Genomic DNA, 26,480 nt, shown 5'->3' with positions numbered 1-26,480 from the left:
AGCATCTTTGCTCTGGATATTGTTATTGAATATGTTAATGCTGTAATGAAATGCTTCTAATCATGTGGTTATTAAATAATTTAAAAAAAGAAGGATAATAAAAAATAAGGATAATAAAAAAAAAATTGTGGCCACTTCCATAAAACACATGCTTTTTATGACTATGTTATTGAAAATATTTTCAAATATGTTCATTGTTTCAGACTTATCCTAGGCTTGAATATTAAATAACTTGTCTGGATATGTTGTTTCATATTTATAATCTAGAATTTTGGGGATGGAGACAGGAGGATCAAGAACTCAAGGTCATCCTTGACTACACAGTGAGTATAAAATCAGCCCATATTATGTGAGGTTCAAACACATTTTGTTAAAATTGTTGCTTGCTGAAATTTTTTATTACTTTTCTTTTTTTAAATAATTTTATTGAGAATTTCATACATGCGTATAAGGTGTTTTGATCAAATCCTTGCCCACTCCCTCCCCTCCAACTCCTCCCATATCTCCCCATCACTTTTTCTGAAAACTTCATATACTCTTTCTTCTTTTATTTTTTATGGGGCTTTTGGGTACACTAACATTCTCCCCTCTGAAAAGGTAACCCTAAAATCTTTTAAGGATTAGAAAAGAGCTTCCAAATACTTTTAATGTTTTTGGCCCTTGGAACTGAATATGTTGCTAAGAGGCCCAAAGATATTGTGAGTTTTAGCCAAGAAACTGGCTACCTTCCTTTGGGGTATTTTTACCCTAACTACCTAGCCAATTCTTACCTCCTATTCTTATTATACCATACTCTGAAGGGGTTACCTAAATTTCCAATAGGGAATAGGGATGCAGACCACTCTGGCTTCTTCCATGCTGAACAGCATGGTGAGGCAACTGGAGTACCCCTTCAGTGGATCTATCTAAAAGACTCCCAAATTGCATAACTCTTAAGAATACATTGTTAAAAATAATGACCCCCCCCCAAAAAAACAGTAAAGAAGATAGGCACCTCAAGTTCTGAAGTTGCAAAGCTGAACTTGATCTTCTATTTGGGTGTATTTCATTTCAGTCTTTCCTGTCTTTATTAACACCACCTCCTTCCGGTTTCTTGAGCCAGAATGATTATGTACATTGTTGGCTCCTCTCTTTCTTTCACAAGCTACATCTAAGCTTTCAGGAGCTCCTTTTGGCTCCACTTTCAGATTGTATCCAAGTTCAAATACTTCCCACCACATTCTCTGCTGACAATTTTGTCCAAGCCGTCTAAGCCACCAGCACGGTTTTCCCTTAAATTCTTGTAATAGCCTTTTAGTTGAACTCTCCTGATTCCTTCTACCTTACCCAATATCTGTGACCAACATAATGGTCAAATGAGGATTTTTTTACCTGTAATATCACATCATTCCTCTATTTAAAATGCCATGTGAGTTGTAATTTACTTAGTAAGCACTTGTGACAGGAGAAGAGGGACCTTCCTCTAATGACTTCCAATCTCATTACTACTGTTCTGAATAAGGGGAAAATAGCCAAGAGAAAAAGTATTTCAACAGTGATTCAAATGAAGCATAATGGTATTCACTGGACTTATAAACAAAACTCAGTGGAAGAATATCTCATTTTCCTGAGCCTCTTGAACTTTTTGAGAATAGAAGCTCTAGACAATCTCTTCCTTAACATCTTCCACTGGGAGCTGTTCTAGTTGAAAAAGAAAAAAAATGGAATCGAGCTACTGGTACCTCTGCTACTTCCCAGTCATAAAACTCTGCCAGGCCAGTTAGTCACTGACACTCTAATTCCTTTTTGAAATGAGAATTGGTCAGGCTTACTCTTCCTGCCTTCCTCACAGCACCACTATAACATCTAACAGGGAGTTGCATGCTCAGGGAAAGTTTTATCACTGAAGAACTTATATAAACATATGTCCTTATTATTAACAAAATTGTTTAGCAGCCATACTAGCCAGTGAGAGGCCTCTCAGCACTCCATCAGTCCTCCTGCAGCCAATGAATTCCTGATAAAATTATAAACATTTCTAGATCTGCAGGTGACCCTCTGGCCCCCTGCTTACCAGGTGACCAAGTAGTAAAAAACAAGTTATGATCTGGACATTTTTAAAGCTGTCTTTTTCCTACATAATCTGAAACTAAGGTGAAAAGGAGAAGAGGAACCAGTTAGTAAATATGGCCCTGTCTACCTCTGACATAGAAATCCCACTGCTCAGATGTCAGCTAGTATTTCCAACACATTTCAGTTTCTGCCTTTCTTCATTTCAACATCCCCAGCCTGGCTGAGAAAACAAAATACAAGTCACTGTAAGAATGAGCAGAACAGTCATCATGAGGAAACGTGGCCTTGTCACAATGTGCGTAGATGCCTGGCTAACTGGCAGCTCATGGCTCTTATGAGGTATTTTTGGCCTTTGCATTTCCCATGATGCTGGTGTGATATGCATGATTCAGATAGTAATGTGATAGAGAAGGAAAATTGAATTACCAAGTAGGATGAATCCTAGAAGAAAGAGCTTTTAGGATCGTGTCTCTAAGTAGCAGTTTTGATTCTGGTAGATTATATCATCCCATAGATGAATTCAAAACACAAGTCTTAATCTTTTCACAAAAGATGTCCTCTTCCACAGAACCTTGCCCATGCACTTGTTTAGACTGTCTGTATAAGTAGGATATTGTCTCTCTTCCCCCATGACAGCCCTTCTAGATGATGATCCCTACCCTGGGAGGCCTGCCTGCATGGAATATATCACCTTTTGGTTTTCAGTTGGATTTAGCAAAAGAGAAGCTCCAGCAGGGGATGAGGAGAAAGTGATCTAAGGATTCAGTCACCACTCTAGCATAGGGGTCACCTCATTCCTCCATCAGGGTCTCACTGCCTCTCTCAAGACAACACTGATGTTTTCACCATTTTCTCCTTGCAAATGTTGACAACCATGTCCTCTGCCTTGTCCTGTGGGGCCTGGGAATTGGGACAGCTCTGCTATTTCTGGTCCTTGGTCTGCGGCACTTTCCCTCGTGGCTCCTCTACACTTCGTCATTCCATTGTAAATGGTCTGTTTTTAAACCCTCTTCAAGTTCTATTTTGCAAGTGGCATATGTTTTCCTGTCAAGCCCTTAATAGATAAATATGCCCAAAGTTAATGGGCATGTTGGAAATATTTCTTTGTTCTGTTTATCAGACACATATCTCTAAATAGCAAGATAGTAGATAATCAGCAATTTTAGAATATCCTCTAGTCAAAGTATGTGTTTATACTTTAATAAGCATGTCTGTCAAATCTCAGCTTAAGTATTCCTTTTTTAAGAAGCATCTCACTTTTCTTTCCAATTGCTCACCAGTTTACTTTACTGTTTTTACATATTTCTTTGTTTCCATTTAATGCCAGCTGCTCCTAGATCTTAAACCACATGGGACAGCATAACTTATTGTCTTCCATATGATTTTCCCATGCAAGACATCTAGCACATGGTAGTTACCAAATATGTATGTGTTGACTAGATGGCTGCACTTAAATAGATTAGAAAAAAATGGGCCATCTAATTCTTAGCATCGATCAGCTTTCCCACCCCCAGCACAGCCTAGATTATCATCCTTCTTCGTCTACCTGAGTCCAATTATTTTAAAAAGCCCCCTAGAGCCTCCTGGGTCTTCCCCCCTCTACCTCATGTGGATGAGTGCTGATCTCCCAAAATAGAATATCGATTTCTAGAACTGAAATAGATTCTATCTATGGCTTTTTTTTTGCATCCTCCACACTGGACATTAAATAAAATTCAGCACTGAGTCTGCCCTGGGTCATAGCTCTCTACAAAAACATAAGAGGCACACAGGCTGGCAAAAGCGTTCAAAATAAAAGTTAAAAACAAAAAAAAAAATAGAAAGAATCTGTGCCTCCTTCTTCACTTTGACTATGAACTCTTGATAGTTTAACTAAATATCTTCCAAAAGAATTTCATTCCAGGTCATTCACACAATTCTTTGTTGAAACAGAAATACACCTCATTCACAAAATGGTTTATTACAAAATTAAAAATGTATAAAACTCTTAGAATGTTTTTTATCACCTCCATTATTCATTATTTGGTCAACTGGAAAGGAAAACCACCATAAAGTTCTAACATCACTGAATTTCCAGCAAAGACCTTGGGTTGGTGTAGTTTAAATCATGCATTCAATTATCTAATTATTTCAGTATAAATATTTTATTTTGACTTTTTGGAAATCCTCTTTTATTTATATATCATTCCATCTTGACTGGAAAATACACCAACAATTCATGATATTTTGGTAGTTAACCCAATATTGGAACTATGAAGATACACTTCCAAAATAGAGACTTAAAAGTCTGGGACAATCTTATCTAGGAGTTCTTGGTATTCCTTTGTGTTTATCATTTTTGTGTTCCCCAAAAATGGGTGCCTTGGAAAGAGAAATTGATTCTGCTTAGCCTGCTCTTAATAGGATTTGGGTCTTTTTTAAAAAATTTCTAGGTAAAGGGGCTGGAGAAACGGCTCAGCGGTTAAGAGCACTGGCTGTTCTTACAGAGGACCTGGGTTCAATCCCCAGAACCCACATGTTGGCTGACAACCTTCAGTAACTCCAGTTCCAGAGGATCTGATGCCCTCTTCTAACCTCTGGGCATTGCATGTCTACATGTAGGCAATACACTCATACACACAAAATAAAAAATAAAAAATTTTGAAAGTTTATAGAAAAGAATAGTCAGGTTTAAGCATATCTTTGGATTCCTTTGGCTGTATTGATAAAATCCACAAAAAGAATCTACTTCCCACCTACTTGTCAATGTTACAGTCATCCTTGGAAGTGAACTATTTCTTACCCAAAATCAGGTAGTTCCAGGAAATGCTCAAAAATCAAAAGATAATCTTCCAGACCTCTGGGACTTGATTGATATGAACCTACAGCAATGACATCAGCATCACAGGACGCATGCCAACTCAATCAGACAAAATCCTAGCATAGAACTGTGGAAATGGGGAGCAGGTCACACCTTAGCAGAAAAATTATTGGCAGCTGATTAGAAGAACTATTGGGAGGTGAGGGGGAGCTGATCTTCTTTAAGGGAGTGACTCTACATAGGCTGACTAGACCCCAGTGAATGAACCAAGGGGCATCTGAGTAAACAGACTTGACTCGATAAGCCTTAACATATATGACAAAGTGCAATAATTTCAATGGGGGGCATTATAGGGGGTGTGGATGGAGGAAGGGGTCTAAATATGATTAAGATTTACTGTACGAAATGCACAAAAATTCAATAAAAATATAGAAAAAGACAGATAAATAAAAATTTTTAATCAAAAGATAAATTTATCCAGCCTAAGAAAAAAGTTATGTACATCTTTGCTTTTTAACAAGAAACTGCACAGCATGTGTGTAAATAAGGTGACAAAAAATACAGAGGGTTGTTCTATTATAAGACTGTTTAAACTTTGACATGTCTGAACTCTGAGCACACTTGGTGAACTTCTGAAAAATTCTACCAGTCATAATTAACCACTAATGAAATTTTACTGGGGGAAAAAATTACAATGTATATTTGAAATCTCTTTAAGTCTGAGGGAGCAAATTCCACGAGAATGATGACCTTCTTATATGAAAGACTGCCACAGAAAAGCTCAGAAACAAATCTGTCCCTGGCAGCTAATAATTCACCTACTATCAAAACCTCCAGCATCATAATACCTCAGTCCCAACTGTGAGCTTGCAAATATGTGACAAAAGAACTGATGGATGGCAGCGGTCAGCCAAATTGGTAATGCGCCTTGGGATTTGGTAACTCCACCCACCCTATGTGTTAGAAGAATTTATGAAGATAACATGACATTCTAATATATTTTTACAGCTTAAACAAGATATTCAATGCCATTTTTGAGCACCACACATAGTTTATCAATATAACTCCTAAGACCTTTATCCCCCTTTTGTTTCTTTGCTGCTGCACATAATATAATTATTGAAAAGGTTACGACGAACTGATAAGTTGAAGCATTTGAACCCTGGAAAGAAGCTTCTTTCTGTTGTATTTCTACTTTGGTTCTGATCATTGGTTCATTTTGATTTCTGTTATTTTCAGGCACTTGACCTAAAACAATCTTCAGTCATATCAGAAACATTTTTAAAACTTCAAATGGCTTTGGTTTGACCTGTGACAAATCTTGTTTTTCTGTCTCTTTTTAGATGGGTCAGGTGGTAGGTCGATTGCTAAAGCAGCCTTGGCTGGAATTCAGGTACCTTTCAGGGAGAAATCAAGCTCACGGCTTTTGAAGGATAAAGCTATTAGTTTGTAGGTAGAAGAAATATCAGCGCTGTCCTCTCCCCTGGCTGTGGGGAAAGGTCAGATCTGCTGCTGAAAACTGTTCTCATTCTCTAGCACACTGTACAGTTTATTATGGAAATGCAGTTCAGGCTTCTCTGTTTAACTGTATTTAATGTAGAAAATGCTCCTATATTGAAAAGTCAAGTAAATACCTGCAAATTAAGGGTTGATATCTCCTATGCCTGTGACTGCTGATGATAATAAAGAACAAGTGGCCAAGGTTTGGCAACCGGTCCTTGATCTCAGCCTCGACATGTGTGTTTCTCCTGAATTAGTTCACTTGGGCTTTGTACAAACCTAAGAGATAGGAACTGTTAAGATACTTGTTTTCTAAATGGGGAAACAGGCTTCGGAATTTAAATTATTTTCCCAGAGTCAAAAAACCAGCAAAAGAAAGAGCTCAAATTTGAACTTGAGTCCACTGTCTTCTAAAACCCACATTCGTGAAGCTTAAGTTTCTGCAAAAGTATGAACTTCACGCTGTTCATAAATATTTTAAATTTCTCAACTATCGAGCATGCCCTGGAATAGGATTTGACATATCATAAATCTTTATATGAGTAACACTAAATAGACTCAGAAGGTTGTGTGTGTAAATATATATGTAAATATATGCATATATATAATCAACATAATTAAAGGGGCTATTCAATTTGAAAAACTCAGGAACTCAAACAAAACAGCTCAAAAGAAAGTGGAAGAGAGAATATCATGTCTTGAAGACAAGGCAGAAAAATGGATCTCTCGAACAAAGTGTAAAATCTAAAATAACCCAGAAACAGGATATTCAGGAACTCCGGGACACTAAAAATGATCAAATCTATGAATCATATGTGTAGAAGAATTCCAGGTCAAAGTTACAGAACATACTTTGAACAGAATCATAAAAGAAAATTTCCCTAATCTAAGGAAAGTGTTACCTATCAAGGTGCAGGAAGCATTCAGAACATTCAATATACAGGACCAGAAAAGAAACTTCTTCCATCAAAACACTAAATGTACAGAACAACGATTTTGAATACTGAAAGAGAGAAAGACCAAGTCATATACAAAAGCAGGACCATCAGAATAACAATTGACTTTTCAGTGAAGACTATGAAAGCCAGAAAGGACTTGGACTGAAGAGAACACATATGCCAGCCCAGCTACTATATCTAGCAACTATCTTTGTAATCAAAGTGGAAAGAAAAACTGTCAATGATAAAAACAAATTTAAGGAATTTGGGTCCACTAAGCCAGCTCTACAGAGGATACCAGAAGGAATACTTTAGTCTGAAAAGACTAAACACACCCCAAGAGGGAATGAGGAATAAACAATTCCAGAACTGTTAACCAAAAGAGGTCTGAGGAAATAACACCACCAACAAAATAACAGAATTAATAAACACTGACCAATAATAACTCTCTATATTAATGGTCTTAATTCCCCAATAAAAAGACACAGACTAACAGATTGGATTGGAAAACAGGATCCATGTTTTTGCTGCCTCCAAGGAACACACTTCACTTCAAAGCTATCTTTGTGTTAGTCGCTACCTTAGAATAAAAGGACCGAAAAAGGTGTGCCAAGCAAACAGAACCAAGAAACAAGCAGATGTATTCTAATATCTGACTGTCTTAGTTTATTTCTCCATTGCTGTGACAAAACACTCTGACCAATACCAACTTAGGGAGGAAAGACTTTGTTGAGTTTACATATCCTGGGTTACAGTTCATCAGGGAGCCCAAGGTAGGAACTCAGGACAGGAACCTGGAAGCAGGAGCTGGAGCACAGGCCAAGGAGGATCACTGCTTACTGACTTGCTCCCCTGGCCCCTGCTCAACCTGCTTTCTTATGCAATACAGGCCCACCTGACCAGGGGTGGCACCACCCACAGTGGGCTGGGCTCTCTCAGATCATTCAACAATCAAGAAGGTGCCCCATGGACATGGCCACAGGCCAGGCTCTCTCAACCCAGGTGTGTCAAGTTGACACTAAAGCTATCCAGCACACTGACCAAATAGACTTCGAACCAAAACTAGTCAAAAGATATAAGGAAGGATACTTCATACTCATTAAAGGGAAAATCCACCACTAAGAGGATATTATAATTCTAAATATTTATACACCAAACACAGGGGTACCCATTCTCATCAGAGAAACATTATTAGACCTAAAACCACAGATTGACACCAGAACCAGAGATTTGATAGTGTGTGACTTCAATACCCCACTCTTACCAACAGACAAAGAAACTCTAGAATTAAATGACTCATAAATCAAATGGATTTAACAGACATCTACAGAGATGGAGGATGACTACACCAAAACAATGCTTTCTAGACAGTGGGGAAGTTGCACATGTGAGCTCACAGCAATTGTGACAGCATGCACAAGACCTGTTCGGGTTCAAGCCAGATAAAACCCCAATATGGTGGGGGGAAATGGGCTTTAAGTCCCACTACTAGCTAAGGAGTTATTGGCATATGACAGCTGCTGGGAGAGGACGAGTCCCTTCTCTTTAAGAGTGTGGACCCTGGTAGGGTGACCACATTCCAGGCGTGGTTCCACATTCAAGAGTATTTGAGCAACATAAATTGGACTCAGTGGGAGAGAAAGCAAGATAAGAACATAAAGTTGGGTGGATAGAAAAGTGGGAACAGATCTGGGAGGAGTTGGAGGAGGTGGGGGATATGATTAAAATACAAAATAAATTGTATGAAACTCTCAAAGAAGCAATAAAGATAATTTTTTAAAGAATACAAACAGGCTTCAAGTTGGCACAGATCTAAGTACAAACCCCCACTCTGCTTGATTCAGCTGTGCAGTCCAGGGGAAGCTGTGTAGCCCCTCTTCCTCATCTATGGTATAAGGCAAATCAGAGTATCCCTTTTCAAAATATTTTCTTTTTATTCATGTGAATGTGTTTGTGTCTGTATGTGTATATACGCACATGCCTGCAGGTGTTCATGAAGGCCAGGAGAGGGCATCAGATCTCCTGAATCTAGAGTTGCAAGCAGTTGTAAGCCACCCAACATGAGGGCTGGGAAACGAGCTCTGGTTCTTCGCAAGAGCAGCAATTGTTCTTAACCACTGAACCATCTCTCCAATGATAAGGATTCCCTTAATCAATGGGCCATAACTGTCCTGACTACATTACCTTCCACTTCAACACACTGACAAATTAGACTCTCTCATTTTTCTCTAGCACACCATGTGACACTCAGACAAAGATAACAAGCCTCATTGATTCAGCAGTTTGCTTTAGCTTTGCACACAGGCACCTTGCTTGGTTTGTGGCTAAGTAACCTATATATACTTAGAAAATTTTTAGTTTTAATTGGACAGAAAAAAGACTATTTGGAGGAAAGATATTTGAAGATTATAGTCATACATTACAATAGAGAGGGTGAAAAAAAACACTGCTGCATCATAGGATGTGTCGAGTAACGGCACAGAAGAGCTAAGGCTGAGGGAAACTGTCAGAAACTTCTGGTCAGCAACATCCAACACGACTTCAAGACTTAGTTTTGATCCAAACAGAATCAGGGACAGATATGGATGAAACTGACCTAAAATAATTCAGTCAGAAAAGAAACCAGAGTCTCACAGTGAGGCCAGATCTCCTGACACATTAGGAAATATGTGCAAACCAAACCAAGAAAAAGGGGAAAACTGTTGAAATTAATGATGGAAAGAATGGGTTTCTGCCATTCTGAACTTTTTGTTGTTATTCCTTTGAATCCAACAGGAATTTGGGGAAGTCTTGTCAACAAGTGAGAGAATCAGTAATGAATATAATCCTGTGGACATGCATGCTTCTTTACATAACTAATGTGAAATTGTTCCTAAGTTAGGAATGAAAATTTGTTTCTGAATAATCTGCAAATGCAAGGATATGGTGGCATGAGCCTTTAATCCCACCCCTCAGGAGGCAGAGGCAGGTGGATATCTGTGAGATCCAGGCCAACCTGGTCCACATATGACTTCCAGGCAGACTGGAACTAGGGAGACCCTGTCAAATAAATGAATAAATAAATAAATAGTCTGCACAGAGCCCAGGTGTGGTGATGATATACACCTTTAATTCCAACTCTTGGGAGGCTGAGGCAGGTGAATCTCACATTGAGGCCAGCATGGTCTACATAGCAAGTGCCAGGCCAACTGGGCCTACAAGGACACCCTGTCTCAAAAGAAAAAGAAAATGATTACAGAAACATACACATCTTAATATTTCTTGAAAACTCTTTAATATAGGAAAAGGAAAGTTTCAGTTGCTTTAAAATCAAAAATATTAAGTGGCAAGGAATTATTGTACTTTTTGATGTTTTATAAACCTATACTCCACCAAGCCCATGTTAATTCTTAAATCAGTGCTGAAAAAAGATAATTAAAAGGCTCTTAATTTAGAGTTATTTTCTACAAGATTATTCCATCTTTGTAGTGCTTATAAGTTTAACATCATGTAAAGTACATATGATGAAATTTAAAAAAAAAGAGTGATATTCTATCCCAGATTTCACAGAAACAATTTCTTTTTGTCACACACAACACTTTCTTATCATTAAACCTGAACCAGGAATCTTACAGTTACTGCAGAACTCTGGCCTCACTAGGATTTCAAAATCTACATTCAGAATAAATATTTAAGCTACCCAAAACATGTGTGGATTTCATTTGTTCGGTTGGATTTGGATTTGGAGTAGATAGGGGTTCTGGTGGGGTTTTGCATTAGTTTGAGTTTTATGGTCCTAGGGACTGAACCTAGGGCCTCACACATGCTATGCATGTGTTTTACCACTGAACTGTATCTCCAGCCCACTTTTCAGTTTTTTAATTTTTTAATTGTATTTTTAATTTTTTAAATTTTGTTTTGGGTCATGTGCTGTGTGTGAAGATGAGAGGACAGCTTGCTGGAGTCGGGTCTCTCTTTCCATCATGTGGGTCCCAAGGATTGAACTCAGGTTGTCATACTTGGCAGCAAGTTCCTTCCTTTACCCATTGAGTCATCTCAATAGCCAGACACCTGACTTTTCTAATATGTTATTGAGTCTTCTAGAATTTCATGCAATTTATTTTGAACATATTCAGACTCCCTCTTCCATCTCCATCCTTACTTTACTATGATTTGATGTCCTCTATTATTATTTTTAAAGGTCTATTGAGTCTAATTTGTGTTCCCCATATGCTCTTGGGTGTGGGTCCATCCTTTTGAGTCTGGTCAACCTACCAGGCATCACATCCTTAAAGAAATTGACTTTCCCTCTCCCAGCAAGTATCAATTGCCTATAAATCCTCAGCTAGCATCAGGGCTTACCTCCCTCATCCATTCTGGGTTTTGGTCTGGCTTGAGCTTGCACAGGTCTTGTGCATCTTTTCACTAACACTTTGGGTTCATATGTACAACTAAAACAACACAGTTTCCTTGTATTCATCCACCACCTCTGGCTTCTATGATCTTTCCACTCCTTATTCTATTTTGATCCCTGAGCCTTGGGAGGACAGAATATGATATAGATGTTCCATTTAGGGTGGAGTGCTGTGTTGTCTCTTATTTTCTGCACATTGACCAGTTGTGGGTCTCTGTATTAATTGCCATCTACTGCAAGAAGAAGCATCTCTGAAGAGAGGAGAGACATGCACTAATCTATGGGTATAACAATAAGTTACTAGGAACTGGCTTAATATCATGTCCATTTGTCAGAATGATAGTAGTAGGTTTTCCCTTACATCCTGTGACCTGTCTATCCCTGATAACCATGCCAGGTATGGGCTCCATCTTATGAAGTGGGACTCAAATCCACTTAGAATGTAGCTGGTTACACCCAAAACATTTATGCCACTATTGCACCAATGGGCATATCTTGCCAGACCAATTGTTATTGCACCTTACAGGGTTCACAGCTGGCTAAAGTGGATGATTACTTTTCTCTTCTAGTAGTATAGCACCTTCTAGCACTATGAAAATTAGCCAGTAGGGGGAAAGCTTCAAGGTTAGTAACATTTTGATATCTCCTTATTTGTTGTTCTATGACTCATGTAAATAGTGTCTTCAGCAATAGAGTCTTAAATTGAGGTTCTGGTGGGTAACAAAAAGTAATGGAAATAGCCAGTGCTGTTTGAGAGTTTATGGGACCCAGCCCTTGGTCAAACAACTCCAAAAAAGGAAGCCTATTCTTGGCATTGGGCTTTATATTTGCTAGCCTGTGGTGTCTAGATATCCACCAAAGGATGAATGGATAATGAAAGTAATGTACATTTAAACAATGGAATATTATTCAATTTTTAAGAAAAATGAAATCTTGAAATTCACAGAGCCTATAACTCTTCATCTAAGGGTGAGGTCTGTTGGAATTTCCCCTATCTGAACCGACTAGTGTTGTCATTACGCAGATTTGTCAGGTTTGTTCAGGCAACCACATTATTGAAATTTCATGAGTGCAGCATTCCTGTCTTGTCTAGAAGAAAATATCTGGCAGCTGCATCAGGATCCTCTGGATCTTACAACCTTTCCACCCCTTCTGCAGTGTTCTCTGATATTGCCTTAGGTGTAGGGGTTGCATTGTAAATGCACCAGTTGGAACTGGGCACCTCATCATCACTTCTTTGCATTTTGTGAATCTCTACAGTAGGGAACAAATTGTACTCTTAAAAATTATATACCCAAAGAGATATACTCAAAGGACTCTATATCCTATTACAGAGATACCTGTTCATCCATGTTCATCGCAATAGCTGCCAAACTGAATAAACCTAAATGTCCAACAACAGACTAATGGATGATGCGAGTATGGTACATTTACACAACAAAATACTATTCAGCAGCTAAGAAAAAAATTATGAAATTCCCAGGATGGATGAAACTGGAAACAGTCAACCTGAGTGAGGTAATCCAGACCCAGAAAGACAAGCATGGCATTTTCTTTCTCATAAGTGGATGCTAGCTTTGAATCTTTTGATATGTGTTCTTCAATAAGAAAATCCATGAAGGTCAGGAAATTTAAGGGAAAATGGGAGAGAAGCTCCATGGGAGGGGAGACAGAATAGTGATATATAGGGGAAAATTGGAATAATGAAGTAGGAAGGGTTACGTGGGGTGGGAATGGGGGACAGGAAAGACAAGAGAGTGTGAAAAGGGATCACTAACACCAAAGGCCTTTTGAAAGTGTCACGTGGAAGCATATCACTACAGAATAAAGGCCATATAAAATACACATACACAATATTTTAAAAGTTTAAATAGAGTTACCCTATAATGGGGGACAATGCCCCTACCAGGCACAATAGGTTAGCAAATAAAAATCCCAGTGCCAGGAATAGACTCTGCTTTTCTAAATATTTCTGTTGATTTGAGAATTTTTACAATATGCTTTGATGCTATTCTGGTCCCTTATCCACACCCACCTTGCTAAAACAACCCCCCAAGATTTCATGTTCTCTATTATTGCTTGTCTATTTTTAGGCCTATTGAGTCTGATCTGTGTTTCCAAAAGGCTCTTGGGTATATGTATATCCCTTGGAAGCACTGATATTAGGCCTAGGAATCTGTGACTAACAGATCACAGGCCATAGGGGAGCATCTACTACTGTTATTCTTCTAAATGGACATAATATTAAACTGACTCCTAATGCCTCATTATTGTACCCATAGACTAATGCATCTCTCAGCTCTCACCAGAGAAACAACTTCTTGTAGCATACAGCAATTAATATAGAGACCTATAACTGGTCAACCTACAGAAAATAAGAGATTGTAGAGTTCTTCAACTGAATAGGACACTTATATCAAATTTCTACCTCCCGAGGTTCTGGGATCATTGTGCAAGAGAAGGCAGAAAGACTTGAAGAGCCAGAGATGGTGGATGACTACAAGGAAATAGTGTTTTCCAGACAACTGGGAAGTTACTTATATGAATTCACAGCAACTGTGACAGAATGCACAAGATCTATGTAAACTCAAGCTAGACAAATTCCCAGCATAGATGGGGGGTGGGTAATAAGCCCTGACCCTAGATGAGGAACTACTGACAATTAATAGCAGCTGGGAGAGGGAGAGTCAGTTTTAAGGATGTGATAGTGGGTAGGATAACCAGGCTCTAGGGGATGGACCCACATGGAAGGGCATTTGGGGACACAAATCAGATTCAATTGGCCTTTAATAAAATAATAGATGGGGGCTAGAGAGATGGCTCAGCTGTTAAGAGCACTGACTGCTCTTGCAGAGGGCCCATGTTCGGAACTGTCCTTAGCTCCAGCTCCAGGGGAATCCGAAGCCCTTTTCTGACCTCTGCAGCATTGCACAACACGTGTGCACTCACATTCATGTAGGCAATACACTCATACACATAAAATAAAATATAAATAAAATATTAAAATCTCTACAGCTTTTGAATATATGTTTTGAATATATATACATATATATTCAAAGCACCTTGCTGTATACAATTTTAAAATTCAGTATGTCCATTTTCTATTATAAATAAATACAAATTATTTGGTTTGCCCTAAACTGTTACATATAATCTGGCAATTGTGCAACCTATAATTACATCTAAGTAGAAGACATTCCTTTAGTCTTCAATAAACAGTAACTACTGTTTTACATACAGCTACTTTTATGATTTCCGTGTAGCTCCTCCTGGAGCAGGGGATAAAGCCTTATTTACATTTCTATCTATAATGCCTGTGTGCATCATTTTGAAAGGCCTCCAAAAATAGTGTCATGAATAGAAATATATGTAGATGATCATTATGGCCCCATTTTGGCAGGCACATTGTTTTTATTAACTGCGTATGGGCCTTCTAGAGTTCGTTACTCCAACCATCCCACCTTCGCAATCTGAACTCAATCATGAGGTAAATCTCTGTCTGCATGCAGAGTTTACAGAAAGTCTTTCCAGCTTGCTCTTTCAGTCACTTACATAATTACCAATGCCATTCTGCCTGTCCCAACATGAAGTATTCATACAATTCTGAGTTACACCACATAAATCTAAGAGTATATAAATAATTTGGTATAACACCATATCCTCTTATTCTACAAACTTTAGTATTAGATTTTTAGGTTTTCTAAAATTAAAAAGTCAAGTCGAAAGTCAACCAAGATGCATCAGTTTGTATCTTGACCTGTATTCCTAAAATTAAAAAACCAACAACAAATGCTAAAATGCTTCAAAGCACAAGCAAGTTCCAATTCCCTGCAGTCATTAAAGTCATGGAAATGTACTGGTTTGACTAAAGGAATAAAACATTGTCTCCATCAATTTTTATGGAGCACACCAGAAGGCAGGATTTCTCAGCATTTTCTAAGTAAACAAAGTCTGAAATTTCACAGATCAGAGTAAGATAAAATCAAAATTTTAGTTTTTTAAAATGAGTACACACATCTATCTGCATGGTTAATAGCAATCAGGATCCCCAAGGGGGCCTTATTGAAGGTTAGCAATACTTGAATTGCATCCACTGATTTTTTTTAAGCTGAAAAGTGTTCTACATAATAATCATGACTAAATAATAATAAAAGTATCTCGTATAGGCATGCTTCCATCTCTTTAGTAGTATAAATTCAATTGAGCCAACACTAAATAATGAATTAGTCATATCAATGATAGGTACTATATGTCTATGAATACAACTTATAGAATTGTCTAAATGAGATAAACAGAAATTATGGTTCTTTTACAGCATACTTTGAAATAGCTGTCCAGCTTCCTCTATGCTTTGTCTAAACCACACTGAAACTTCATAGCAAGCAAGATTATAGTGCCCTTTGGGGGAGGGTGAACTTTCATACATGCAATTTTTGATAGTGGTGCAGATAAAGTGATGGAAAATTTAAGGTCACTATATCATTAAAGAATGAAAAAATTCATATAGCAAATACTAGAGAATCTGAATATATAGAGCAATAACAGCGAATAAGAATATTTTCTATTACCTTTTTCATTATATAATAGATTAATAGCAACTTTGCATTACAAAACTTGAAAGTATAACTCACTCAGAAAAATCTACTTGAAACAACAGTAAGCCATTTAACAATGCTACTGTTCATAAGGGATTTTCTTTCAAATGATCCAAATTCATTCACAACCAGTCAAGCTGGATTGGTTAATCAAAACAAAGGGAAGAACCTGGTTACTTAAAGGAAACAAGGTGACCAAAAAAAAAATGTCTACTCTGAAATACATTAAAGTGCTAGCCTGCTGAGGTTCAGATCACAAAGGGCTACATGACATTCAAAAAGTATCTCAACTCCTTTTAGCTTAATGTAACAACATAGAAAGGAATAAAAAAAAAACTTCATAATACTTTTGGCCACATTTTGCAAATAAATTCTTCCTTTCTTCAACTAAAAGAATTATTCTAGAAAGCAATAAAGTTTGAGTAATTTTTATTTAATTTGGAAATAATGAGTTTATGGACAACCGAAAGATTCTGTAACAGAGCTAGAGCTCAAACGGAATGCGGGAAGTGATGAAGAATGAGAAGGAGCGACCACAGCAAGCTCAAAGGCACTGATGCATGATGACATGTAGCTGAGACTCTCCAGGAATGAGGAAGTGAAGTGAGCACTGATCCCAGCATGGTGGACATCCATCGACAGTGTAAGGGACTTCAAACGACTGGGAGAAAACTTGAAAACTCACTTGGCTGCATTTTGATCTATAGAAGATAGTCTGTCTTCAGATTCTTGCAGTGACATGTCAGAAAGCTGTCACCAAAGACTATAAACTATCACACATAACTTCCGTATATGGGTTGCTATGAAACTCAATAATACTGTGATATTAAATCCTGGACTGTGAGTGATAATGTATGCCTCTGTCTGTATTGTTTTGTTTTCGAGACAAGATAGTAAGCTCCATGAGGATGTAATAATCATTTATAGGGACAGTATCCAGCAAGTAGTTAATGATCAAAAATAAATGAGTGAATGTATGAATAAATTAATGAATGGAAGAAGTCAACATAAATCTATGTCCAGGGGCAAAGTTATATCACACTCTAGTTTTTCCACATTACAGTAGAAGGACAGAATCTGTCAGAATGTAACTTTTCTACTCTTTATGAAGCTACTGGACTGTGTAAGCTGGAGAGTGCATCTTAGTCATTTTGGTACCATTAGGCCCCATCCCAGGGCCTAAATATACAATGAACTGAGAAAGCTCATTGATTTGTCCAAATTCATATCTATAGTAATATTAAATGAGATTTCATCTAATGCATGCCTTTTCATCCACATCAGATTCTTCTAACTGGGTTTTCCTTTCCTAAATGATCTTGATCAATTCACAGACAAAATTGGTGTTACTACACAGTCAAGTTCTAAAGCTATATGAATACATCTACTTCATTTTGAAGCAAATAAATATGGCCCATCACAGTGTCATTTCTGGGCTATCTTAGGTCTTGCTCATTTTGCCCTTAAGAGTCCTAGGACTTGAACTCAGATCATCAACCTTGGCAGAAAGCACCTTTTACCCACTGAACAATCTTGCTGACCCTCATCTTAGCCTTTTAGATGATTCTTCATGCCAGACCACTTAAGGTGTCTTTGCTGCCAGTAAAAATTGATCACACATTCATCAGGATTAGGGGTTAGTATGATGACTATTATTCAAACATTCATTTCTTAGTATCTGACAATTCAATTGGAAATTATAATAGGCCCTTTAATTAAAAATCCAAACTTCTGGATGATGTATGAATTTGTTTTTGTTTTTGTTTTTGTTTTTCTTTATGTCTGGTGTGAGGTAGCAGCAGTCTCCTGCCTGGTAACTCCATAGTCACCTTCCTCAGAGACTTTTAGTAACATCAGTACCACTCTTCTGCTATAAGAAAAGAATTGATGTATATCTCTTGTCTTATCCAATTTCTTTTCTCAAGATTTTTTTTAAATAAATGTAGTTTTTGTAAATTTGTTATTGATTTTTTGTGCATTTCACACAGAACATCTTAATCATCTTTATACCCCATTCCCCATTGACACTCTCCCAGAGCTCCCCCCAACCTGGAATTCATCTATTCTGTCATTTGTGTTAGGACCTATTGTGTCAAGTCAGTGTCCCCAGACATCCCTCAGTACAAATTCATCCACTGAGATCTAGTCAGCCTATTTAGAGTCCCTCCCTTTAAGAAGATCAGCTCTTCCTCACCCATCAATAACCAGCTGCCAATAATTCTTTGACCAAGATTGGGGCCTGATGCCCATTTCCACAGTTCTATGCTGGGTTTTTGTCTGCTTGAGTTTGCATGGATCTTGTGCATGCTGAAACCATTGTTGATGGTTCATATGAGCAAGGTCCCAGGAGTCTGTAAGACTCTATTTCCATATGGTCATGCACCTCCTCACTGGCTCTTATAATCTTTCCACCACTTTTCTACAGTGGTCCCTGAGCCCTGGGTGTATGGAGTTTTATATATAAAACTCCTATAGGAGTCCTGTCCAAGGACCCATGCTCTGTAGACTCTTTTCTCTGTGCTTTGACCATTTGTAACCTTTTTTATTCCTGGTCCTCTGTTGCATAAGGGAGCTTCATCAATGAGAAATGAGAGATGCATTAGTGTTCTCTTTACCCCTTCTATGTTTTGTGAGCCTTAGGTGAAGAGGTTGCATTGTAGATGTGCCACTTAGGGTTGGGAAATTCATTGACAAGTTCCTTGTTTGACCAGTTGTGGAAGTATGTTGCAAAAGAAGCTTCTTTGATGAGTGATGACTGGGATGCTTGTCTGTAAATATAAGGATCCATATTTGAAGAAACTACATTTGTCTAATGATATGACAGCCTGAGACTTTTCTCTAAGATCTATAACCTCTCCAGTCATATGTATTTGACTATGTTTACAGTACCACACATGAGTTTCCTCCCATTGAGTGGGCTTTAAGTCCAATTACATAGCTGTTGATTATACCTAAGATAAAAGTGCCTCTACTGCACCAGTGTTGTTTGCTGTGCCAGTCATTGATGTAGTTATTAGGTCTTAAAACTGGGGTCGAACCATCGATTGATGCTCCCTTAGCTGCTCGTGTAGTGCTCTCCAAGGCTATGAGAGCTAGCTTTCAGGAGAAGTGGCTGCCGGGTCAGGTCCAGGTCCATTGCTCCAAATCCTGTGTCCAAAGTACATCCTGTCTTCAGCAATGGGTTCTTACTTTCAGATTGGGAGGGAATCAAGGACTGTGGCAATAACCTGTGTAATTTTAGGACTCTCTTGGACTACCCTGGCCAACACCTCAAAGGAAGTTTTCACCTGTCTGGCACTGTTTCTTGTTATGTAGCCTTCAGCTATAATGTGGACTCATGTAGAGATATTGTATCAGTAGGTTTGGGGACTAACAGTATGCCCTATTTTTTTACGCTACCTAGGCATTATTTATTCTCTCTCTCTCGCTCGCTCTCTCTCTTCCTGTCTAACCCTCCCCCCATACCTCCCCCATTTAAAGATTCCCATTTTCCCCATTTCTCCCTTGATAGTACCTGTTTCCTGTACTATCTCTATTGATCTCCTTCTTCCCGTTTATTCTCATAGTTCCCTCCCTCTCCCCCTCCCATTTAAATACCCCCATTTTACCCATTTTTCCCTTAATGACACCATTCTCCTACTGTTCTTTTCTGTCAGATTCATTCCCTTTACCTCCCCGGTTTCTTTCCATTTTCCTGATCCCTGCAGTTACCTCAGGATATACACTTACATATAAGGATATGGAGCCTTTAGTAGTCCAGCATCATGAAACACATAGGCAACTTGAAAAAAAGGGGAGAAAGGCCATAGCTAGAGGGGCAGAGGGAAATCTGAAGTGGACTGACCACAGAGCAAAAACCAACCATTCCATTTTTCAGAGAACCTTTATTTTAAAACATCCAAATTCTGCATTTGGAAAAGAAAACGTGAGCTATCTTGAAGATATCCTTTCACAAGCTTACAAGGTGGGTATGGAAACATAGAGTGTGCATAGTGTCTCCTAGGATCTCTCTTCTTGAGCTGCATGTCATGCTGTTCAGGGCACAGGTATTAGTGTAGCCAGGGTGGAGATGCCAAACCACCTTTTGGAACGTACCTTGGTTGGCAATGATGTAGTCTTCCAGTAGCTATGACAACTTTCCTTTTAACTAAAGGTAAAGGAAGGGAAAAGAAAATCCCTTGCATGCAAAGGAGATGTACTTAGGAAGTACTTAAAAATTTATAGCCTGTGCAAGCAGGCATCATTTACATAAGACTTCTTTTGTGTGTAAGAATACAAGATCTGTCAAGAATCTTGCAAACAAGTGGTGTTTGGAATACGATCCTGGGAAAGCACCAATAGGAAGGAAGTGAAAGATAAATGAAGAAGGCCAGTAAAGGGAATGATTGAGGGCAGGTTATAGTTGTGGGCAGCTGGAAATCCAGTTTTACTGCGGAACTCAGGGAGATATAGAGTTTGTCTCAGAGATAGCCAGTCATGAGATATTTACCCTCCCCTTCTACCCATCAGTGACAAAGGGCCTCTCCCAAGGAAACTTAATGCTAAAGTCCTTCCATACAGTACCCACAGGCCAGAAGCACTCCAGAGGCCAGAATACACTCTAAATAGAATCTCTCAGGCTTACAAAGCAGTGAGTGGACATTCATGGGAATTGAATGCCAAGCAAATACAAGCAAGACAGACTTGATGTTTATTACACCAAATTCCCATGAGATTCTATTCCAAATGCTGACATATTTACGATCTGACCTAAACATGAGAGAGGAAGAGAAACTACGCTTGTAGGCAAGAGAATGCTGTGTGTGAAAGAAAAATAGAATATTATTTTAAATGAAAGCTTCTTTGCTCTGAATTTCTTGAGCCTTTTAGGAATTAATATTAGTTTAGAGCAGCTTTGGCAACCTATGATCCCCAGGTCAAATCTATCCTGCCAACTCTTATCATACAGACCCCAAATAAGATGATGTTTACATTTGAAATGGCTGGAAAAAAATCAAATGGGGACTATATCATGACACATGAAATTTATATGATATTCAAATTTCATTGTCCATAAACATTTACTGGAACACAGTCACACTGCATTGTCAATGGCAGAGCTGAGTAGTCATGACAGATGCCATCTGGACTTCAAGGCCTAAAAGTTTATTATCTGACCCTTTATAGAGAGTTTTCTAACCTGTAATTTAGAACCAGTCTCACTCGCAGAGACTTTTCATTTCATGCTTGTTCCCCAGGGGTGAGTGGTAGGAAGATGGGAATGGTCTCATCCTTCCTCTAAGGAAAATCCAACCTTCCTTGTAGGCTCCATGAAGCAGTATCAGGGTATCCTGGATAGCAAGGACTATTTGTCTTCCCTCAAGTTCCTCAGAGCTGAATAGATATTGACAGTCCTTCAGATTGGCAAAGCTCGTACAACGGAATGAGACTGTTATAAGCAGCTGTGAAAACAGAATAGACTTTTAGAAGTATAATCCCTGATTCTCCAACTCAAAACATAACACTTTGCAAATACCTGTTTCATTTTGAGTTTTCTCAGACCGGAACCCGCACTGGAAACTAATGGCTGAACTCTTGAAAAGAAGCTCATTTTGAGAAAGGAGATTTTAAAATGGGACACAAGGCAAAAAACACCAGAAGGAAAACAAGAATAAAGTAGCAGCAGGTGAGCAAAAGCTTAATTAATATAATTTAATCACAAGGTGTGAGCTACAAAGTAATTGAAAGAATAAAGATTTAAATAAACAGTTGAAGAGGGAGCTCAAGAAGTAAAACTAGTAACTTTAATCAGATCCCAGGGGAAGCCAGTGTGCCAAGTCTAATCTCGCTCCTTACCACGTGGTGCTTTGTCCAATCAGAAGAAAGGACTGGATATGTAAACCAGGTCTTTTCCATGGAGTGCTGCAGTGATCTATGGGTGAGCTTATACATCAGCATTTCATGCCTCAGAATGCCAAAATCCATTCCCAGGCCTTGTTTACAGGAGAGCATCAGTATTCTCCGGGCATACACGTCAGTGTGAAGGGAACTTTAAATAGCACAAGAGAAAAGTGTTCTTGGTAGGAACACAGCCTATGATAAACTTTGAAGTACAAATGAGAAGTGGAAGTGAATGTTAAACGCATGCCTTGTCCTAAAACTTCATGAAAAATGAAATGTACAAGAAAAGTTGGATCCTTGCCATGACACCCATTACAGTGTAGACGAAGGCTCTGACCCTTCATGTTATACTTACTGTGTTTTTGACACATTTAGTCAATTAAAACGGGTGAAGTGTAATTTGTTTTTCTTAAGTTTAATACAGCATGTCAATAGAAGTTAACCAAAATTTATAGTTGGAACACTAAAGCTGCCACATGCACTTAAACAAATGAACACAATTTATCATAGTTGAAATGAAGAGAGCATCACGGGCATTTGACTTTATACTTCACATAAGCATGTTGCCAAATATAGGAAGGCAAGAGCCTCCTCACACTTCCAATGGAAAAGACATTTGGGTTCGCATTAAATATTGGTGTGGGAACTCTGGCAGGTATCCAGTCCTTAGGAGTGTTAATGTTGGCACTTCCACTGTGTACTTTTACTATAAATTGTTGTAGCGTTTATTTGACATGGAATACCCAAAGGATTGATGAACAAAAACGGAAGATTTTTTTATTGTGCCATATTACCTTTTTCAGACATCTATACTAAGCTTTTACATCTTCAAAGTCTAAACAAGTAGCCACCTGTATTCAATCGGTGCAAGATATTTTTCATGAAACTACAGTTTGCCCTTTTATAAACCTATAAAAGCACACATTTTCCATTTTATTAGTCAGCAAAGCAGAGGCAGATTTAATAATAAAATGTATAAAATGCAGCTTCTTTATAGACAGTTTAACATTTTTGCTTGTTTAAAATGCCGAAAGGACAGCCAAATTTATATCACAGTTTCTGTCTCTATGACACAAAAACAAGTGGCTGCAATTTTGTGTGTCTTTACGTTTTAAAAAAATCACCTAATCCTCCTTAATTTATAAAGTACCTTACAACTCCCTAAAGATCTTGGAGTAACACGAAACAACTAGGGGAGAAATTGCCTATGATAATCAAACACATATATTTGAATTTGGTGTCCATAATATGTATGTCAATTATATATAGTAATCAGTCTTCTATTATCTATTAAAATTATTCAAATTATGAATATAGTCTCTGCGTAAAATTAGGAAGTGATATTTGAATATATTTTTTAACTTGGGGTTAGCATAGGTAAGTCAAATAGTAGTACTTTCCAGCTAAAATGACTTAAAAGGAAAACTTTTGTAAGACTTTGGATTATGGATATAAAAATACATACTATGTTCACTATGTACATTAACAATCCTTTGAAAAAATATATCTGCTTGGGCTGTACATTCTTTCCTCTCTACCTAACCCAAGATTTACACACTTAGAAATACTGATTGTAGTGCTTGCCACAACCAATTGTGCTGCTATAATCAATGTTTAACCCAGTCAGAGATTGATGCCTTTTTACTGAGACTACTATTAGTATGAGTTATATTTCTTTCTTTGTCTTTGGGCTTTTCCCCATTTCAGATGTACAGGACAGAACCACAGCATCCTGAAACAGGCAAAAATACCTACCCAGAATAGATCATACCAAGCTGGAGGAGTTTGCAATGGAGCTTTTTCTCTTTTGTCTTTTGTTTATTTATTTATTTATTCATTTATTGAGAGAAACAGAGAGAGAGAAAAAAAAACATGTATCACAGCACATGAGTGGAGGTCAAAAGACAGCTTGTAGATGTAGGTTTTCTCCTTCCACCACACTGGTCCTGAGGATTGAACTCAGGCCATTCTGCTTGACAGCAAGCACCTTTACTCACCGAGCCATCTCTGTGGCCCATAACTAACCCTTTTCTAAATTATCTACAAAAATATTTAAGATTGAAAATGACTCAAGTAGAGGCTAGGAAAATGGCTCAGTTTGTAGTTACTGCGTTTGGATCCCCAGAACCCACAAAAAAAAGCAGGGCATGGTGACATGTAACTATAATCTCAACACTTGGAAAGCAGAGACAGGGAGATCTTGGGGCATGCCAAGCACCTAGTTTTCTGAATGAGTGAGCTCCAGGTTCAGTAAGAGATGCTGTCTCAAAAAACAAAGTGAGAGCAATTGATGAAGATACCAGACAATAAGCTCTTGACTCCACATTAGTACAGGACACACACATTCATACACACAAATGTACACACACAAAAAGAATTGTTAAATATTGCAAAAATAAACATATTTAATTTAAAGAAATGCAGTCTATAATAAACTTGCCTAGCAGTAGAAGCTTACCATTTAGTCATTTGCTGGCTTTAAACAACAATAACACAATCAGTTAATTAGGTTGTTTTAATTTTTTAGTTGCTTCTGGAAATAAAAAGGGAAGTTAAATGGTCATTTCATACCATAAAAATAAAATAGCTAAATAAATAAAAGTCATGTGATTTGTTAGTCAGTTTTTCATTACTATAACAAAATACCTGAGTTAATAAACTTAGAAAGAGAAAAGGTTTATTTGGCTCACAAAACTCAAAAGGTTTATTTAGCTTGATATTTCTGTTTTGTTAAATCTGGGGGTCTGTGATGAAACATTGCTTCCTGGTGAGAATGTATGACCATATGGGTGCTGGGAACTGAATCCATGGTCCTCCACAAGAGCAGCAAGTGCTCTGAACCACTGAGTCATATCTCCAGGCCTCAGGCCAAGTATTCTATTCCTCTTTTTTCTAGCAATACATATTGAACCCGGGCCTTTGTTCATGCTAGGCAAATATTCTACCACTAATCCACCACCAGCCCAATCCTACTTTTATTTTTGTTGGTTGGTTGGTCAGTTGTTGGTTTTTGAGACAGAGTAAACGTGTAGGCTCAGCTGGCCTGGAACTCCTTATGTAGAGCAGGCTGGCCTAGAGCTTACAGAGATCCACCTACCTCTGCCTCCCAAGTTCTGGGATTTAAGGCCTGTGCCACCATGCAAAGCCTCCAATCCTATTTCTAAGAGAAATAGAATTCTGAAAAAAAAAAAAGGATGCAGCACACACCAACAGTTCCTCTATTTTCTACTGCTTTTATAACATTATCTCTAAACAAAGTTTACTCTAAACAAGTGGACACAGAAGAACACTAAATACTCCAGCCCCCCTTACAGGAAGGAATGCAGACATACAGGGCTTGACTAAATTCTGCTGTGCTGGATTTGCATAGACATAAAAGGTGCAACCTTCAGTCTTGGTCCATGACAGTGGTTATGTGCTATTTACAGACCCCAGACCACAACAGCCCTACAGGACTGCCAATGAAGGGGGAAATCAGTGAGCTGCCATGTCATACCTCTGGTCTGCTTACATCAATACTATTACATGAAAAAAATAATTTTGTCTTTTTAAGTCATTGTTGTTTCATTCAATTTTTTAAATAGATGACATGCCTAGGTACAGTTTGGTACCTAAAACTTGAGCTACCATAACAAAATTTAAAATAAGAGATCTGGGTTGGGGAGATTGCTCAGTGGTTAAGAGCACTACTGCTCTTGTAGAGGTCTCAGGTTCAGTTCCCAGCACCCACATGGCTGCTAACAACCATATGTAACTCCAGTTCCAGGGGATTCTGCTCTTGCCAAAAATCTGAGTTCTGTCCCCAGCACCCATGTCAGGCAACTCACAACTACCTGTAACTCCAGTCCCAGGATGTCAGACACCCTCTTTTGGACTTGGTGAGTACCTGCAACTACATGTGCACAGACATGCTCTCTCTCACACACACACACACACACACACACACACACACACTCAATTTAAAAATAAATCTATAAAAATTTACTATAAACTTGCTATTTTAAGCCAATACAAATTCATCTTTATGTAGTCCTATAAATTAGAAATCTAGCTTGGAACTCACTGTACAAAAATTACGAAGTCCACAGGCTGCTGGGAGAGGACGAGTCAGTCTTCTTTAAGAATGTGACTCTAGGTAGGTTAACCAGGCTCCAGTGGATAGATGCACAATGAAGGGCATTTGAAAGAACAAATTTGACTCAGTAGGCCTAGATAGATAGTTAGATAGAAGATGATAGATGATAGATAGATAGATAGATAGATAGATAGATAGATGATAGATAGATAGATGATAGATAGATAGATGATAGATAGATAGATAG

Source organism: Nannospalax galili, unplaced genomic scaffold, assembly GCF_000622305.1.
Source record: "Nannospalax galili isolate Female #2095 unplaced genomic scaffold, S.galili_v1.0 scaffold461, whole genome shotgun sequence".
Taxonomy (NCBI): domain Eukaryota; kingdom Metazoa; phylum Chordata; class Mammalia; order Rodentia; family Spalacidae; genus Nannospalax; species Nannospalax galili.
Note: the sequence above shows the minus strand (reverse complement) of the source record.